At 40.9% G+C, this 20,492-nt stretch overlaps 1 protein-coding gene across 4 annotated transcripts in view; it reads left to right on the top strand.

Moving 5' to 3' along the window:
• PLPP4 (phospholipid phosphatase 4) overlaps positions 1–20,492 on the top strand; it is a 554,796-nt gene that overhangs the window by 138,869 nt on the left and 395,435 nt on the right. For all 4 annotated transcript variants that reach the window (XM_059899368.1, XM_059899369.1, XM_059899367.1 and 1 more), the window contains one exon: positions 17,067–17,155. The gene's annotated coding sequence lies outside the window, so the exon portion shown is untranslated. The remainder of the gene's footprint in view (positions 1–17,066; positions 17,156–20,492) is intronic.

Raw genomic sequence — 20,492 nt, 5'->3', positions numbered from 1 at the left:
GTGGAGTACATTATAGGCCATTTGACAGTACCCTCCTGGAGACCCCAAACCTTTCCCTAATGAAATGAGGCCAGTGATGAGAATTTCAAACCATAGTGACTGCTGGAAAAATCTTTTGGGGTGGGTAGAACTCTGTGGCGTCTGCCTGCCTCCAAAAACATGTGTTGCCTACTTTATAGAGCTGCTTAGATGCCTACTAGCCATCTCAGCAACATGTGTCCATGGCTGAACTCTTGATCTTCAACCCCAAACCTGTTCTTCCTGCTGTCTTTCCTTCTTACTCTTAACACCCCTCTCTTTGCCACTTGCATCCAATCCATCAACAAGTCTGCTCTAAAACATGTTTCAGATCTCCTCCTTCCCTCCAGCTCCACTGCCGCCATTATCACAGGCCAGCACAGTCTCGCACGCATCTAGACTACCCAGTAGCCACCGAACTGGTTGCCCCACTTATGTTCTTGCCCCTCCCCCATCCATTCTCTGCCCAGCTGCTAATCATTAAAAAAACGTGAATCAGACCACATTCCCCCTGCTTACAAGCCTTTCATGGCTTTCCAAAGCACATAGAAGACAATCTCAAACTTCTTATCGTGGCTTGAAAGGCCTGTGGCATCCAGGCCCTGGCCACCCCTCCAGCCTGGGCCGGCCCAGTTCTTCCTTGCTCTCCCACTTGCTCTCCTCTGCCCACACTGACCTTATTTTAGTTTCTATGCCAAGACCTTTGCGTGTATTGTTCCCTCTGCCTGTGTGGTAGGCAGTGGGGCCTCCAGAGATATTTACACCCTAATCTATATAACCTGTGATATATTTTGTTGCACCGTCAAAGGGACTTCGCAGGTGTCATTAACGCTACAGACCATAAAATGGGGAGAGTAGCCTCTCTCATCCAGTTTCATCGTGTGAACCATTTATAGCAGAAAATGTTCTCCAGCTGGGGGCAGGAGGGATGCAGTAGGAGAAGTCAGAGAGAGTCGACGTGTGAGAAGGACTCAATGCACTGTTTAAGGACAGAAAGGGCAACAGGATGAGGAATCCTGGCAGCCTAAGGAGTTGAGAGAGGCTCCTGGCCAATGACCAGCAAGGAGACAGGAACTCAGCCCTCCAACCTCAAGCAAGTTCTGCCGAAGACCTGAGTGAGCTTAGCAGCTGATTCTACTCTCACAGGCTTCAGATAATAGCCTGGCTCGCTGACACCTGGATCTGGGCCTTGTAAGACCTGGAGCAGAAAAGCCAGCAGATGCCCTGGATTCTGACCTACAGAACTGCCCGATGATAAATTTGTGTTGTTTTGAGCTGCTCGGTTTGTGATAATTTGAACGGCAGCAACAGAAAACGAATAGAGGTCTCTTAAACTGTCCTCGTTTCTTTTTATTCTAGAAGACATACAGATGGTCAAAAGGCACATGAAAAGGTGCTCAACATCTCTAATTATTAGAGAAATGCAAACCAAAACTACAGTGAGGTATCACCTCACACCGGTCAGAATGGCCATCATCAACAAGTCTACAAATAATAAATGCTGGAGAGGGTGTGGAGAAAAAGGGAACCCTCCTGCACTGTTGGTGGGAATGTAAACTGATACAGCCACTATGGAGAACAGTATGGAGGTTCCTTAAAAAACTAAAAAATAGAGCTATACCATATGATCCTGTAGTCTCACTCCTGGGCATACATCTGGAGAAAACCATAATTTGAAAAGATACATGCACCCCAATGTTCACTGAAGCACTATGTACAATAGCCAAGACATGGAAGCAACCTATAAGTCCATTGACAGAGGAATGGATAAAGAAGATGTGGTATATTTATACAACGGAGTATTACTCAGCCATAAAAAAGAATGAAATAATGCCATTTGCAGCAACATGGATGAACCTAGAGATTATCTTATTAAGTGAAGGAAGCCAGACAGAGAAGGACAAATGTCATATGATATTGCTTATATGTGGAACCTGAAAAAAATGATACAAATGAACTTATATACAAAACAGAAATAGACCCATAGACATAGAAAACAAACTTATGGTTACCAAAGGGAAAAGGTGGGGGGGAGGGATAAATTAGGAGTTTGGGATTAACATGTACACACTACTATATATAAAATAGATAACCAACAAGGACCTACTGTATAGCACAGGGAACTATACTCAATGTTTTGTAATAACCTATAAGGGAAAAGAATCTGAAAAAAATAGATATATATCTATGTATAACCGAATTACTTTGCTGCACACCTGAAACTAACACAACATTGTAGATCAACTATACCTCAATTAAAAAATTATAATAAAACCTCTATTTCATATAACTTAAAAAAATAAAACTAATAGTGCCCAGAATGTTCTCTCCTCCCCCCTCCGCTGGGTGACCACTTCTCATGCTTCAGGCTCAGCCATTTTCTGATTAGACCATCGAACATAGGTCCACCTGTTTCATGCCATCCTATTCTTTTTCTTCCTAACGTTTTAATCACACCTGACCATATCCTTGTTAAGAGGCAGTTTGGTGCTGGAGAGGAGTGCAATGCAGTACTCACGTGTGCAGGCTCTAGACCTGCAGGGTTCAAACCCTAGGTCATCCTATCTGCTACTTGTGTGATCGTGGCTGCATTATCAACATTTCTATGCCTTAGTTTTCTCATTTGTAAAATGGGCATAGTAACACTAGCTCAGAGGGTTGTGAGAATGCAATGAGTATCATAAAGCATGTCAAACAGTACTTGGCACATAGCAGGCTCCAATTATTACAGTTTTAACTATGTATTTGTTGAATGGCCTTCTAGACCTGGGGATGGCAGACTACTGCCTGCCTGCAGGTCAAATCCAGCCACCACTTGCTTTTGTAAAGTTTTATTGGAACACAGCCATGACTGTTCATTTACATATTATCTTTGTTTACATATAGCACTATCGGGCTACTAAGGTGTGACCGTGCAGCCTAGAAAGCCTAAATTATTTATTGTCTGTACTTCTACAGAACAAGTTCGCTCTAGACTAAGCCCAGAGGGTTAGGACCACATCTGTTTCGTTCATCTGTAGGCTTAGTTCTCAGCACATGATGTGGCACATAGTAGGTGCACAGTGCAGCAGGTTGAGACGATGAATTGTGTGGTAAGCCAGGATTCTCTAAAAGGAGGTGGGATCCATCTGTGATGCAGCACCGTGCACACACCCAGTGTCTCCTCTCAGTCACTGCTCTATCCTTTCTCTTTCCCAGCCTCATTAATGCTCTCCTGCCAGGGGATCTTAGGTTTTAACATCAGATGCCATTTTTACTTTCTAATTAAAACTACTTTGTGGCTGTAGCTAATAAGCTCAGTGTCCTTCAGCAGTTCATCTCCAGGGTCTGTACCTGAGCTGGGCTGTCTGGGATGTTTCACATTTTAAACTGGCCAAGTCATACATCGGTAGGAGCCATGGAACATACAGTGTTTTAGTGCAACTCTGATATGAGCTTTAAATTGCCCCTGAAAAGAGCTTGAATTGCTCCTTTAGAGGCCCAAATACAGCACCAGCCTTTGACCTGTGCTTCTGTTAGTTTCATCAATTACATCAACACCTTTCTTGCAGCTGTGCTTTCAGGGCTGGTCTGCTCTGCCATCCATCATGATATGTTCATGTTTCTATTCTCATACTCTTTAATTATTCCATGGGGGCTTCTAGAGTTTTTAATGATCAAGTATATTATATTATACTTGCAGGGAAATCAGGTTACCTTTTCAGGAGGTGAAGAGACAGATATGATTACTAATTGAATCATGTGCCACCAGGATCAGCTGTGTCAGCAACAACCCAGTTGGTATGGGGGTGGGGACAGGGACTTGGAAGGTCTTTGTCTCAAGTATTCCCCCACTGATGCCGGAAAGCCTACCATTGCTGAATAATTCTCCTGCGTTAAGCCCTGTCTGCTTCAGGGCCGTTCTTTTTTATCTTATGCAAATATTTCTTTGAGTGATGATAAAGTTTCAAAATTCTGTGCTTCCTTCTTGAGTGATTTGGGCAGGTGAGGGCAGAGCTGTGAGTGTTAGGGGTCCTTAAGGATGGAGACTACTGTTTGGGAGATCAGGGAGGGAGAAAAAAGGGTGGGAGACGGTTCCACAGCTTTTTTTCCCCCCTACTGTTCTACCAGGGTCAGCCTGGTTGTGTAACCGTAGCGGGCTGGTGTTATTTTTAGGAGGAGAGAACCCAGATACGTGTTTGTGCCAGTCACTCAGGAAGTTCAAGCAGCCACTTCAGCCTTGAGATGGCTTTTGTGTCTCTCAGTCACCTCTCACCTGGCAGACCAGGTGAGCTGAAGGTGGGCAGAAGAATTTCCACCTGTTATTTCCCAGGTCACCAAGCAAGAGACCTCATCTCCCTCTGGGAAGGCAGACAGAACTTTGACCTTCTCTGTTGGTTTATCCTTTGCTTCTCAACTTCGGCAAGGATACTAGATCTCCCCGAGTCGATGGGGGTGGGTGAGGTGACAGTATTACAGTCTCAACTTGAAAACCTTCATTAACCAAACTCAGAGCACTTAAAGTGTTTGCAGACACCACCTAGTTACTTCATATAAGTGAGTCCACCGAAACCTTCAGCGCATCAGTTTATCTTTACGGGCATTAAAGTAGTATTTACTTCAGACTGGGATTGTGTAAATTAAATAAGTTAATAGATAGTAAGGGCTTAGAACAGTCTTTGGCTCATAGTAAATGTTCAACAAATGTTAACAATACTACTCACAGTATTACTATATCTATTATTATATAATTTGATATCATGCTTTTCATTTTGTTATGGACATTTCTCCAAGTGCTCACATTTTGGTAGTTAAAATATTTGTTTCAGTTGACTATTTTTAGTCAAATTTCTCATTATTCTATGTAAAATTTAGAAAATTATTTTAACATAAATCATTAAAGAGATTTTAAAATATTTCAGCATAATAGATTTTTAGCAGTAAAATTACTGGGTGAAGGAGTATAATGCTTTTGCCAACTTGTCCTTCCAAACATGAGAATATCTATCTGACTATCCTTGTTAACACACACCCACAAAAATGCAAAAACCCAAAAATGTTGTAAAATTGGGTGACAAAATGCTTTTCTTGTATTCTTAATGTGCATTTAATTTATTATGGCTGTATGACATCATTCCGAAGTTTATTAGTTTTATTTCTTTCTGGGACTTAGATATTTATGTTTGCTCATTTTTCTATTGTTTGTCTTTTTCTTGACTTAGAGAAATGCTATATATATAATAAATTTTATATATTCATGTTTTATAAATTTTAATTCTTTGCAGTTATTTTCTCTTCATCTTTCTCTAATATTTTTTTTAAATTTTATTTATTTATTTATGGCTGTGTTAGGTCTTCGTTTCTGTGTGAGGGCTTTCCCTAGTTGTGGCAAGTGGGGGCCACTCTTCATCACGGTGCGCGGGCCTCTCACTATCGCGGCCTCTCTTGTTGCAGAGCACAGGCTCCAGATGCGCAGACTCAGTAATTGTGGCTCACGGGCCTAGTTGCTCCGCGGCATGTGGGATCCTCCCAGACCAGGGCTCGAACCCGTGTCCCCTGCATTGGCAGGCAGATTCTCAACCACTCCGCCACCAGGGAAGCCCTCTCTAATATTTTAATGTTGCTTACAGAATCTTTTATCAAGTTTTAAGTTTCTATGTGAGCAAATAAGCCAATGTTTTCCTTTATAGTTTCTGGGGTTTGTATATTTCTTTACTCTGCCAAGGTCATAAAAGCAGTGGTCTAGAGTTTCTGCTACTATTTTTATAACCCATTTGAATTTTGTGCTTGACTAATGTGGGGTAGGTATATTTCAATTTTTTCACAAATGGATATTTGATTTCTGCAGTAACAGTTACTGAATTGTCTTGTTTCATCGCCATTGATCTGAAGAGCCACCTATATCTGATACGAAATTCCTGTTAGTATATGGATCTGTTCCTGATCTCTCTATTTAGTTTTATTATATATTTGTTTATTGCTGTCCTAGAGTTACACAGTTGTATTTGCTATAACTTTATTAGCACATTTGATAAGGAAAGTGCCTTCATTGTTTTTAAAAACTATTTTCTTGGTAATTCTTGGGTGTCTTGACATGAATTTTAGTATTAGCTTGACATAATTAATAAATTCTTGGGATTTTGATTGGAATTACTTTGAATTTATAGATAAGTTTTTAAACTAAAATCTTAACAGTATTAAATCTTTTCGTTCAGGATCATTGTAATTCTTTTCTCTAATAAAAAAATTTCTAGTTTAATCATTTTTGTCTTATATATTTCCTGATAAATTTATTCCTGGATATCTGACAATTTGGTTTGCTTCTGGGAATGGAATCTTTCCCCGTGAAATTTCTAATTACCTTTCTAGTGACTTTGTTGGCCTTGGATATGGCCACTTTCTGAAATTCCTTTGGTTCTAATGATTGTAATTAATTTTAATATTAGTTGATTTCACTGGATTTTCTAAGTTGATGAACACATGGTCGTAATTATGACATCTCTTTTTCCAATACTAATCGTTCTTTTCTCCCCTAATTCTTCTTGCGTGGGCAAAGACTTCCAGTACAATATTGAATAGTAGGGCCAACAGTAGGCATCTTTCTGTGACTCCTGATTTAATTAGATTTTCTCTAACATCTTTATCATTAAGTATGATGTTAGTAGAAGGTTTCTGGTTGAAAGTTTTATAAAGTTAAACCTTGTTATTTCAAGTTTATTAAAAGTTTTATTGGGGATATGTGTTTAAATTTATTAATTTATTTGTCATTTATTGAGATGATTTATTTTTGTAGCTTGTTAATGTGGTAAATTACATCAGCAGACAATGTTGAACCCAGAATAAGCCTTTCTTAACCATTTAAAAATGTTGTTCCAGTACACTCTTGGATTTGATTTGCCAGAATTTAGGATTGTTGCATTTGTACTCATTTTTGAGATAGTTCTGTAGGATGTTGTATTAGTTTTTTAGGGCTTCTATAACAAATTACTCTTTCAAATAAGGTCACATTCACAGGTTCAGGGGATTAGGACATGGACATATCTTTTTGGGAGCTACCATTCAACCCACTACAAATGTGTTATTAGTGCAGACTTCTGAGCACATGGTGGGATTGCATTTCTTAGATCCCTTGGAACTGGGTCCAGCCATGTTAGTAGTTTGGACCAATGAGTTGGAAATGGAACTAATGTCACAATTCTGGGCCAAGCATTTTATTGTTACAGCAAGATGTCCAGGGCTATTTTTTCTCCCTCTAACTTAGTGACCAGAACATTCAAGACCAGCTTGCGCACAAGGCCAGCCTGCATAACTGTGATGAGCATAGCATACTGCTAATCAGCAATGGACAGGGAGCATGAGGGAGAAGATGAACGATACTTGTTTAAATGAAGCGTTGGCAAGTTTCGTCTGTAAGGACTAGATAGTTAATATTTTAGACTTTGCTGGCCAAAAGGTGAAATCAAGGATATTATGTAAGTACTCAGAAAACAAAAGAGAACAAATTTCCACATATTTTTGTTGATGAAATCCAAAACATAATTATTAATAGTAATAATAGAGTATAATTTTTTGTCATACAAATGTCCTAATGAGAAGAATGGAATTGTTTTTTTTTTTTTTTTTTTAGAAATTCATGTTCTTTTTTTTATTATTATTTATTTTTATTTATTTATTTATTTATTTATGACTGTGTTGAGTCTTCGTTTCTGTGCGAGGGCTTTCTCTAGTTGCGGCAAGTGGGGACCACTCTTCATCGCGGTGCGCGGGCCTCTCACCATCGCGGCCTCTCTTGTTGCGGAGCACAGGCTCCAGACGCGCAGGCTCAGTAATTGTGGCTCACGGGCCCAGTCGCTCCGTGGCATGTGGGATCTTCCCAGACCAGGGCTCGAACCCGTGTCCCCTGCATTGGCAGGCAGATTCTCAACCACTGCCCCACCAGGGAAGCCCGAAATTGTTTTTAAGGAGGTAATATTTCACTTAATTGGAGCTCAAAAGTAACGTTTCCTGTGATCAAATCAATTACAAATGTTTATTTGTTAATGCTGATCTGCAGTAAGGCTTTGTGTATTTCACTTTTAAAAATGTCTTTTCACACAGATAGGGACTGCCAAATACTGGTAGCTATCCATGAGCATAGGCTTTGAATTGAGCATATTCATTGCTTGGAAGGCAGATAAATTAGGAAGTTCCTCACTCCTAGGAGCTCACAGTCTAGAAGGGAGACAGACATGTAATATCTGCAATAGTAGAGGTACAGAATGCGATCCTAATCTTTCAAGGCAGTACGTTCCTCTAAGACGTTTTCCTTCTTCTTAGGCCCCCACTCTGATATGCACACCTAGCTCTTCATTCATATCTTTATTATTGTCTAAGTAGATTGCTTTTTAATGTTTATGTGGCATAACCCAGAACATGGTGTTTAAGAGCACAGACTGTGTTTCACTCTTGTCTCTGACAGCAATTTGCTGTGTGACCTCAGGCATGTTACTCTACCTCTCTGTGCTTCAGTTTCCATTTTTGTACAGCCCATATGACTGTAATAAGATGTGAATTAATTTTTGTGTATGTTTCACATAGGTACTGTTTTGCCTTGTAATGTTACGTTGAACTCATTAAGAAACATGATCAAGTCTGTAGCAAAATTAAATTTCCAACCTCTAAAAAAGGTAAAAACCATTTTTAGCTGTGGACCATACAAAAACAGTAAAAGACCAGGTTGGGTGTATAGGCTGTAGTTTGCTGACTCCTAGTCACTGAGATGTTGGGATTGTGTTTTACTGAGGTTTATATCTATCTCTAGCTCTATTTATATCTCTGTGTGTGTACATGCTTTCTTGTTGGAATTTGGTATCAGAGTTAACTTTGAAGAAATAATAGGGAATTTTGGGATCTTTCTGTACTTTGCAAATCTATAACATTGTTTATGAATGTTTAGTAGAACTTATTACCTATTAAACATCTAAGGCTGGAATATATTTTAAAGTATATCTTTGACTGCTCTTTCAGATTCTTTCATAGTGTTTGGACTAAGTAAATTTTTCTACTTCTTAACTTCCATAATTTTTTTTTCTAGAACTATGTTATCTATTACAGTTGTCACCAGCCATATGTGATTATTTAAATTTAAGTTAATTAAAATGAAATAAAATTAAAAAATTCAGCTCCTTAGTTGTACTAACCATATATCAGTTGCTCAAGAGTTGTACATGGCCAATGGCTAACATATTTGACAGTGTGGATACAAAATATTTCCATCCTTGTAGAAAGTCCTATTGGACAGTATTAGAAAATTATAATTTTAATTGCATATTCCAGTTTTGGGCATATAATTATAGACAGTCTTTAAAAAAATAACTCCAGATAAAGAGATTCAACCTATGTTCTTCTTTGCATTCCTAATGTTTATTTACATCTTCTCTCTCCCTTTTTTGCCAGTTAGAAATTAGAAATGCCAAAAGTTCTTCTCTTTTATTGGTATTCTCAAAGAATGTTGGTTTTATTGACTAAGTCTACTATTTAAAACATATAACTTTACATTCTAAGGTTAATTACCAACCCCTTTTAACTTTTTGGAGTGTATTATTTTTGGGTTCTTTTCATCTAGTTTCTTGAGTCAAGTGCTTAGTTCATTTCCCTTCAGTCTTTCCTGGTTTCTAATAAATACTAGATTTTTAAGCTAGAAATCTTTCTTAATGTATATGGCTGCATCCCATGGCTTTTGATATATAGTGTTTTCATTTTCATTCATCTCTAAATAGTTTATAATGTCAGTTTGACAGCCTTCTTAACCAAGAGTTATTTTAAAGTGTTTAAAAATTCTAAGAAAGATTTGTTGTTAATATGTAATTGTATTGCTTTCTGGTTAGGCAAAGTAGATTGTATAAATTTCAGTTTGGGGACTTTTTTTTCCTAGTGGCTTAGGCATTATCTATTGTTGTGTCACAAATTACCCCCAATACTTAGTAGCTTAAAACAACAAATATTTATTTTCTCAGAGTTTCTGAGGGTCAGGAATCTAGAAACAGCTTACCTGGGTGGTTCTGTCTCAGGACCTCTCATGAGGTTTCGAAGCTGTTGGTAGAACTCTAGGCATCTGAAGATCCAGCTGGGGATGGGGGAGCAGCTCCCATGGTTCGCTCACATGGCTGTTGGCAGGAGGCCTCAGTTCCTCACCAGGTGGGCTTCACCATATAGCAGCTGGCTTCTCCTAGAAGGAGTGTTCAGAGACAGAGAGAGTGAAAGCAACACCAGACAGCCTCTTATGACCCAGTCTCCTGAGTCATACACCATCACATCTTATTCTGTTCATCAGAAGGGAATATCACTAAGTCCAGCCTGTACTCAATGGGAGGGGACCACAGAAGGATGAGATTACTGGGAGATGAAGATCACTGGGAGCCATACTGGAGGCTGCCTACCACAGTCAGGTTTTTTTTTTGGTACTGGTTCATGTGGTTTAAAAAGAATGTTTCTGTCTCTGTTCGCTGGGATGTGTGCCATGTAGGTCTACTGGATATTACTTGTCATTTGTGTTAAGTCCTCAGAATTATTTCTCATTTTTGCTTGCTTCATCAGTTGGTTTTGGTCTGGGATAAGGGTCTATCTATATGACTATTCCATGTGCACTTGAAAAGATTGTGCATCCTACAGTTGCTGGGAGGGATGTTCTAGAAATGTCAGTGAGGTTGAGTTGTTAGCTGGTGTTATTCAAGTCTTTTATATCCTTAGTGTTTTTCTGTCCATTTTTTCCATCAGTTACTGAGAGGGGAATGACAAAATCTCCAACTGTGATTGTGGATTTATTTCTCCCTTTAGCTCTGTCAATTTTTGCTGCACGTGTTTTGAAGCTCTATTATTAGGTGTGTCACACTTAGAATTATGTCTTGATGAATTGGCCACCTTATCATTATGAAATGATTCTCATTTTCTGTGTAATATTCCTTGCCTATTTTTGCTGATTCTTATACTCACTGTTTGCATGGCCTGTCTTTTTCCGTCTGTTATTTTCTACCTGTCTGCATATCCTTCAAATTCATCCTTTTTGTTTGCTCTCTGAAAATGGATCTGGGCCCTTTAAGTATTTTTCCTGAGCCAGCTGACTCTGAAGTTCTGGCAGTAGAGGGTGTTGGAGAGACATTGCAGGAGGAAAGGGTTTTGCCTCCTGGATCTGGCATGCTAGCGACGCGTGCCTCTCCTGCAGCCGCCAAACCCTGCAGTGGTTGCGGCTCCTCCGTGCCCAGCTCTGTAGTACACAGTAGCCGGTGGCTTTGTAGTAGAATGCCTCCGACTCCTGTAGGACTCACAGCCGGAAGCATTCAGCAGCCAGCAGCTGCCCCCACCACCTCTTCCTCAACCAAAAGTGCCTCTGGTGAGACACTTCCCCGTGAAGTAGGTTTTCTAGCACCCTAGAAGACACCCACCAATGTCTTCTCTGCCATCCAATGAGCCACAGTTGTGCCCTTTCTAACACGGTCAGATCCCAGCTCTGAGGTGAGCTGAGAGATGCTCTACCTCAGCTCTAGAGGTGGTGGCTTCTCCCTCTCTCTGCTAGTCCTATATTTTTTAAAGTTCTTTTCCCCTCTTATTAGCTGGTCTCTTGTAAATCTAATCCCCCTTTATAGTTAGTACTCCTTTACATTAACCTTTTACTGTTCAAATTACTGTATGGTTTCTCTCTCCTGATTATACTCAGACTATTGAATCTCTGATCATTGCGAAACAGATCTCTGGCAGTGTGAAAAGGGGAGAGAAAATGACAAGTGCATGGAATGGGAAGAAAACAAAGAACTGGCCTCTCTATTTCTCAAAGTCAGTTTCTGAATTTAGGTCATTTATCACAGGCTACTGTTAGTCATGTTTATTGATTTCAGATCTGCAGTCGAAACCAAAACAAAGGGCCAGCCGAAGATCTGCTCCTGGATTCCACTTCCACTCTCTATCTTTTCCCAGGCTGCCGTTATTACTCTCAAATTTCTGTCTTTAGCTCTGATTATTCTTCTAGGTCTCTGCCCCACATCACCAGTCTCCTCTTGGAAACTTGAAAGTCGAATGCAAAACCATGGTCTGGGTTCAAGTCTCACCTCTGCCATTCACTCCCTACATGGTGTTGGCCTCAATTCTTCAGTCTGTAAAAGGGGGATAATATACCTATCTCATGGAGCTTCCATGACAATTATATAAGGTGCATAAAGGGCTTACAATGCTGTTGACCCGTGGCAAGCTCTGAATAAATGAGATTCTTTTAATCCTGGACATTATTCATCTAAAATCAGAAGTCATCGTATTTACTCTCCTTGAATTTGCAGTGTTTTTGATTAATGTCCCCAGTCATTTGGACCTAAAAAAAAATACAGTGTTTTCTGTCTCTGTCCTCCCTATCCAATTAGCCTCTGAGCCATCAAAACATTCTTTTCAGCACCTCTTACATGCCTCCTTCCTTACTGTTCCCCTCCTTTGCCAACCTGGCTTATGCCTGATCTGTTTTAGTGGACTTACGCTGGTCGCCCACCTTGTATTTCACCACCCTCTCTGCATTTTGCACAATGCAGGAACATTAATCTTTCTAAATCATCCCTTGCTCAGCCATCTCTGTTGTCTCCCAGTTGCCTCAAGAAAACGATCTAGGCTCTTTTAAGTGTGGCATCCAGAGTCCTGATTCATTCTCTTTCTCTACTTCTATTTCTAGTTACATCTCTACCTAAATCATCTACTCCGGGTAGAAGTTCTGCTTTCTGTATATCTGTGAAGGCCTGGTGCTTTCTTCTTCTTAAGCTCTTTCCCCTTTCTTCAAGACAGCTGGAAAGTCCTCTTCCTACATCCTCTTTCCAGCTCCTGCCCTTTCCTATTCCTGCCCATTCTGTCCTATTCAGCCACAGCCTACCAAACTCCTGAGCACCTGGGAGGAGAAACATTGTTCATCCACTGTGGTGATTTCTGCTGATACCCTTTTACACAGCTGTCGATTTTCCTGACAAGTTTCACAGGCATTCAGCAAAGATTTGTGGACCTTTCACAGCAGAAAGTTTTTCAACTTTATGTCTTCCACAGAGCCTCACTCATTTTTGGTGTGCTATACGAATTAGGTTGAATTAAAATATTCTCTACATCACAGGGTCTGTAGTTTGGGAGCCTGCATCCACTCCTATCTGACCAAGGGGGAGTTAGCTTAATCACTCCATGTCTTGGTTTCCCCTTTGGTAAAATGGAGATAATAGTACCTACTTCACAGGGTTGTTGTGAAAATTAAATGTGTAGCAAGAATTCTAAGGCAGTTAGAAAGTGCCTGGCATTGAGTAAGAGCTCAGTAAATGTTGGTTGCCTTTATTATGATTGCTGCTGAGGTGGCAGGGCCAGAACTCACCCCAGGTCTGTATGAACGTGAAGGATGTGGTCTTTTTATCCTCTCAGGCTCACCACACTACTAGACTTGCATTTGGAGTTTTGGGTTCAAGCCACCTTGCTGTGTGACTCTGGGCAAGTCACTTCACCTCTCTGGGTCTCATTTTCTCACATGTGTAATGAGGAAGGGTGGGTTGGACACCATGTATTCTCATGTTCCTTCCACCTTTAGCACCCACTGTTCCCATGAGTGTGACCAGAGGGTTTCTGAAATGTCCAAGTAGGCCACTAAAATATGTGATTCCTTGTGAGTCTTCATTGTCACCTGTTGAGGGTGGAGACAAGAAGCAGGAGTTGTCCATGAGTCCTCAGTGCTGGCCAAGAGTGAGGGGGCTCTGTCCACGGGTCACTGCGGGGAACACGGCAGAATTCCATTATCCAACTCCAGTCACTCTGAATTGATGCTCCCCAGGTTACTTCCTGGTAGTATTTTAATTTCTCCAATAAACTCTAACAATGAAAAAAAAAATCACATTGATTTTTAATCATTTGATTGAAACACTATTTCCCTCAGTATTTGTTTATTAGTAATTCAATAATTTGCTGTCCTTTAAGCAATAGCACTTCTGATAATTTTGTATGAAAATGTAAAACTGGGAAAATAGTGCCTGTCTTTGTTTTCCCCTTTGTGAATTAGGAAAAGTTTGCTGACATTAGAAGCATTTTAGTCTGAATCACAGAATACCTGGGCTCTAAAAGGCAAAATTTGACAGTCACCGGTATGGGTATAGATTTAAAAAAAAAAGGGAATTGATAATTGCAGAGAACATATTTAAAGCTATGAGGTAAAATGAAACGGTATCAAAGAATTTTGGACTTGTGGCAGCAGAGTCCTTTAAATTTCTAAAGAGACATTTGGAAAATTGCATCTAGAGGGCTATATATTTGCATCCAATAATCCATTTAAACATGAAAATTATAATTTGCAAATGAGCAATTCCAAGGGCCAGAATCTTGAGCAATGTTACTGCAGACAGGAGGAGAGGGCCCTGGGTTCCTGCTGGCTGTGACTGCATCGCAGATAAAAGCATACTTGGTCGCTGTCTCAGAATAGGTAAGGCCTGGGGTAAATCCTGTCTCCATCAGGGCTTTGAATCTGCTTTTAGTCTGACTTCCCATGTTGATCTTTACCTTCCGAAAGGAATAGGAAGGTACCTGTAGTGATTTTGATTAATAAAATATCACCAGATAACTTCACAAATTAAGTTTTATTAGAAGCTTATAGATTTTCGTAGAGAAGTCTAATTATTTTTGAAATCCAAATCAGACTCCATAATTCTTGTTATAAATGGCTTCTGTGCTCAGGACCAACTATGATGCTGACAGCCGGCTTTAGAAAAGTCTTTAAGTTATATTGAGATTCAGCCAAAAATGGAGTGCTCCAGTCAAAATCTCTGCAGGTTGCATTTGTTTACTGGACTAGGGCAAGTCTCCCTGACAGTGCGGGGCAGCTGGGGCATCGACCACCATGATGAGCCCTTCACTTCCACCCAAAGACTAGACCAAAACCAGCAGAGGGGAGAGAATAAACCGGGCTCCAGGAAAAATTCTTTCCTGTACAACTTTTCATGTGTTACATTGAATTTATACTTGTGGAGATTCAAGTTATGGATATAAATGGCAAGATTTTTAGGAAGTCTTTCTAAAATCTTGATGAGCCAGGAGAAGAAAGCTTCTCTAGGAGCCGTTTGAAATTCTGAAGTATGGATGTATTGATCATAATTATGAAATTCAGGCATACAAGTTATCCAAGATGGCTTTTGAATTTTGACTTAAGCTCATGAAACAGATCAAACAAGTCAAATCTGCACTGATGAAAACACATAAAACACTCATAAAATGCAATCTGGATGCCAGGACTTATTCGATGAATGGCTCCCCTGAGGGAGATGCTTGGGCTCCAGGAATCTCGTGTTCAGCCCTGTCCTGTGACATTTTCATCAGTCAGCTGTGTAGCATGAGGGGTCATTACTTCCTCACAACTCAGTTTCTTGGCCCATTCATTACTCAGCTGGGCACTGGAGATGCAGAGGCGAGCAAAATGAGACTCCTGCCCTCCAGTAACGCATGTCTAGTGGGGAAGATGGGTAAGGAGACAAATCACTAGAACACAGGGCAATAAATACTGAAATGGAGATGTGTCCAAGAGCCAGTGGAGTATAGAGAAGAGAGTGAATCAGAGCGGGCTTCCCAGAGGAGGTGGCACTTAGGAGGTGACATTAAATCAGTGATTGCCTAGGGACTTCTACGAAATTAGTTGAAAGTTAAGTAAAAGATATGTAGAGTTATAGAATCATCTGAATTTATAGAATCATCACTTTAGAGGTTATTTCTTCATTTTATAAATGGGAAAAGTGACTCAGAGAGTGATTTATCCAAGGTCACACAGGCAGTCAGTCTCAAACCCCAAATATGGTCCTCCTCTCCATATTCTGTGCTTAAGAGTCCAATAAAGTAGGACCTTTTCTTCTCAACTGTTCTACTTTATTAAATTTTTTTTTTGAAAGAATTGATTTAAATTCAGTAAGTTGGCATCATGGAGAGACACCAAAAAGAAAACAAATTCAGTCTTGGGTTATATGTTAGTTTCCTATTGCTGCTGTAACAAATTACGACAAACTTGGTGGGTTAAAACAATAAGAACTTATTTTCCCGTGGTTCTGGAGGCCAGAAGTCTGAAATTGGTATCACTGGGCTGAAGTCAAGGTGTCTGCAAGGCCAGGCTCCCTCCGAAGGCTCTAGGCTCTTGCTACTTGTAGCTTTTTGGTGACTGTCCACATGCCTTGGGCAGGGGATGGGGACTGAACTCTAGCAACTTCGGGATGCCAAGGGATTTTTCACTCACTCTGGGAGAATTTGGGGGCATCAAAGATTTTTTTGGGGAAAAATGACAGGATTCAATATGTTTTCCACAAAAGTCTGTGTGACCATGTAAATAAATGTAATCACTGAGGAAATGACTGATACAAAAAGTATTAAGTATATTTGGAAGTGCTTCTTTACTAAGAATTGTCTGTTGTCAAAATGATTTTTCTAGTGTCCCTGGAGGACTTTTAAAAGACTGCTTTCCTGAGGCCATAAACAATTTCAGATTGAAAAACCATTGAAAAATTATTTAAAACAATATAGGCATACCTTGGAGATATTGTGGGTTTGGTTCCAGACCACCACAATAAAGCAAATATCACAGTAAAGCTAGTTCACGTGAATATTTTGGTTTGTAAAAGTTATTTTTACACTATACAGTAGTCTGTTAATTGTGCAATAGCATTCTGTTTAAAAAAACAATGTACATACCTTGATTTAAAAATATTTTATTGCTAAAAAAATACTAACCATCATCTTACAATGCGGGGTTGCCACAAACCTTCAACTGGTTTTAAAAAATGGATTTGCAAAGCGTAGCAAATCAAAGTGCAATAAAATGAGGTATGCCTGTATGTATTTAGATATAAAAATATATAACTATATATAACTTCATATATAAAAACTATACGTATATACACATTTGTTGTTCCAGAAGATCCCAAATTTAGTCTTCTGTATGGAAAGCCTCACTGCTGTTTCTATCTTCTCCAAATAAAATGACTAATGCGCCATATGCCTGGTGCTCAGTAGGTCACAGTGTCCCTTGAAGCAATGATTTGGAAAATCTCTGTGTTGTCTTTCAGGCCGCACATCTGGAGGACAATGGGGAGGTGAGAGGACTTGGATCTTGGCTAAGAGACGGTTTCCAAGTGTCCCCGATCCTGGTCTAGAGGTCAGTGTCCTGACTACAGTGTATAATGCAGTTGTATCTAGTTAGGCTCGAATTTCAGCTGTAGAAAGGTGAACAGTGAGGACCAGCTGTCAGCAGTGGGTAGACAACCTACGAGGATCATCCAGGTCCCCGGTAATGCTCTACCAGCATTACTGTATCTGTACAGGAGTCAGCCATGCCTTGGAAAGGCACAATTCCTGAGCCCAAGGGGTGCAATTCACTTATTTGATGAACATATAGTGAAGTATCACATACTTACAAACAAGAGCACAAATTCTAAACGGCCATCTCAAATTTTCCCTAAGGGTATTTACCCTTTCTTGAGCACCCCGCTCAAATAAGACAACATTACCATCACTCCAGCGACTCTTCTGGTCTCCTCCAGTCACTATCCCCAGTCAGGAACGCTCCTGACTTTTGACGGTGTAGATTAGAACAGGTTTGCCTGTTTTTGTACATGATGCAAACACGATCAGGCCCTGTGCCCTCTTGGCTGTCAGGCTTCTCTTGTCAGTGGTGTGCATGTGAGATTCATCCAGGTTCCTGTGGCTGTAGTTTGTTCATTCTCACTGCGGGATAGTCATCTATTGGTGAGTACAGCACAGTTTGTTTATCCATTCTACTATTGATGGAGTAGTCAGTTTCTCTTTTTTATTATTGATGGCTGGGTAGTATCCATTCTACTCTCTGGGTGGTTTCCAGTTTGGGGATAGTATGAAAAGTGCTACTATGTACATTCTTGCACTTGTCTTTGGTGAACATCTGTACATATTTCTGTTGGGTATATACTGGGAGTGAACTTGCTGCCATAGTGTATGACTGTGGTCAACTTTAATAGATGCTCGGGCCTAAAGTTCATGGGGACATGAATGAGACCCCTCAGCAACACTAAATGTAAAGGGAGTGAAGATGAAAAGTAAGCTTGAAGAATGAATTCTTCCCTCCTTTCTTACTGTACACAGGTTTCCATTCCTTCTGCTGACTATTTCTGAGCACTTGCCATGTGCCCAGGACTCCACATGCCATTATCTTGTTCAGTCTTCACAATAACCCTATGACTCAGGCACTCTGTCAAATCTCCACTTTATAGATGAGAAAGCTGAGGCTGCTGCTGGTGGTGCCAGATTCAGACTTAGCTGTGAATTCTTATGTATGTGGTACTGCCTCTCATTCCATCTATGCTCCTTAAAAATATCCATGAGTCTAATTCCTTGAGAGAGTCCAGGGTGTATATACCAGTCAGTCTCCCTCTTTATATTGTCCTCCCAACAGCCCTAAATGTGTCCATGTAAAGATGAAATGGAAGTCAGGGTAGGTTTATTTTAATTTAGTAACTCATTCAGAATATGTCAATTTTAAAAAATAAAGAATTAAAACTATGACGTGGGCCCATGGGACTTATCTTTGCAGCCATCGGTCTGTTTTCCATTTTAGCCAGCATCCAATTTTCTGCACATATGCTCTAGGATGATGGACATTAAATTGTCCTGCCAGTTTTATTACTCAACAGCACATGGGTGAAAGGAAGCCTTCACCTGCCCTCTGCACCTTTCAGCAAATTTGCCTTATGGTATTTTGAGCTGGGAAGTGGAAAGATAATTACCTATCTAATAGAGTTTATAAGAATGAGTGCAAGTATTTCAATGGTGCCTGTTTAATAAATAAGCCACTGAGGAGAGTTCAGGAGTTGGGCAAAAGTCACACTTTTCTTGATACAGTTAAAGTGAAATTATGCTTTAGGCTTGTTTATTAAAAGTTTGCAGGATTTAACAGGTTGTAGTATTCTGCAATATCTCATACTGCACAATAGTGTCTAGATGTTACTTGCAAGTGAAACATGTAATTGGTGTTTAAAAAAGGCAGTAGGGCCGCATAGTAGAGGGAGATCAGCTCGGTGCTTTGTGACCACCTAGAGGGGTGGGATAGGGAGGGTGGGAGGGAGGGAGACGCAAGAGGGAAGAGATATGGGGACATACGTATATGTATAACTGATTCACTTAGTAGCAGAAACTAACACACCATTGTAAAACAATTATACTCCAATAAAGATGTTAAAAATTAAAAAAATAAAATAAAATAAACTTTAAAAAATAAATAAATAAAAAAGGCAGTAGGTTCATAGGCAAATCGTAGGCTAGAATAGCCTAGTTAAGGATCCTAGGAGCCCTGTAAGTGTGGGAAGAGAGACATGGAAGACAGCCAATAAAGGGTGTGCTATTAAGCAGGTTGCTGCCATGAGCATCTGGGGCTTGATTCTGCTGGGCAGTTCTGAGACGGTGTGGAGAACCCCCCACATCATTATCCTCACGGAGCTCTAGAGCTGACTTATTTACCAACTCCCAGTCACTGGTTGAGAGTTTTGAGGGGGCATCCTCCAGCGCATCTGACCTTCTCTGTGAGGCAGCCGGAGAAAACCCTCAGGAGAGCGCTTCGGGTGCTGGCAGTAGGATGCCATGGGATTGGTGTGTGCAGGAATGGTCGGGGGAGGGGGCAGGGGCAGGATACCCACAGTCCCCCTTGAAAGGCAGACCTGGGCAGATGGACTTGTCTTAGGGCACCACCCAGTAGCCACAGTTGACTGGGCCAAGGGTGCACCTGACCCAGGAGGAGGCAGCATTGGTGGTTGAGAAAATGGGATTCTTTGGGAACTTGAACAAGTGACAGAGAGACATGGTCAGGTGGTGGCGGACAGTGGTCTCCCAGGAGAGTGGGAACTAGATTGGGGGCCAGAGAAAGACTAAAGGCTAGAGGTGGGGGGAACATGGGCAGAGAGTAAGAGCTTTGCTGAGGATGCCAGTGGAGGCGGGAGAGAAGAAGGGAGGGAAGAGCAGGGGAGCTGAGTCCAGGTGACCTTGGGGGAGCCAGCAGCCTTGAATCCCTACTTGGTGGCTTGGGTCCCTGTGTGGCTTGGTTGTCCTTTGTTTCCTGTCCTTAGAAGCTGGTGAGACCCCCTGGTGTCCCCTGTGTGCACGTCTCCTTTACCTCAGATAGCATGAGAGGGCTTTTGCTCTTTGTAACCAGTCAGTGCCTAACTTAGGCCCAAAGTGTCCTGGGTCCTGGCACAAGCGGTGGACTAGAGGTGATGTTTGATCCGGCTCTCAGCTCATGGAAGGGCATTTTGCAGACAGAGGGGGAGTGGGGAGGGCGTTCCTGGCAGAGGGACTAACACAACAAAAGGTATGAGACTGTGCCCTGGAGGAATGCAGGGAGACATCTGTTTTGGACATACCTTAGGATCTTAGAGGGATGTGGTTTTGGGACGCAGTTGGGAAGAGCCTTGAGGGCCATGTTAGGAGCTTTTACTGTGTTTAGTGGGTACCAGGGAGATGCTGGAGCT

The sequence above is a fragment of the Balaenoptera ricei genome, chromosome 16 (assembly GCF_028023285.1).
Source record: "Balaenoptera ricei isolate mBalRic1 chromosome 16, mBalRic1.hap2, whole genome shotgun sequence".
In the NCBI taxonomy this organism is placed as follows: Eukaryota; Metazoa; Chordata; class Mammalia; order Artiodactyla; family Balaenopteridae; genus Balaenoptera; species Balaenoptera ricei.
The sequence above is the reverse complement of the archived record's forward strand: the minus strand, read 5'-3'. Positions and strand labels throughout refer to the sequence as shown.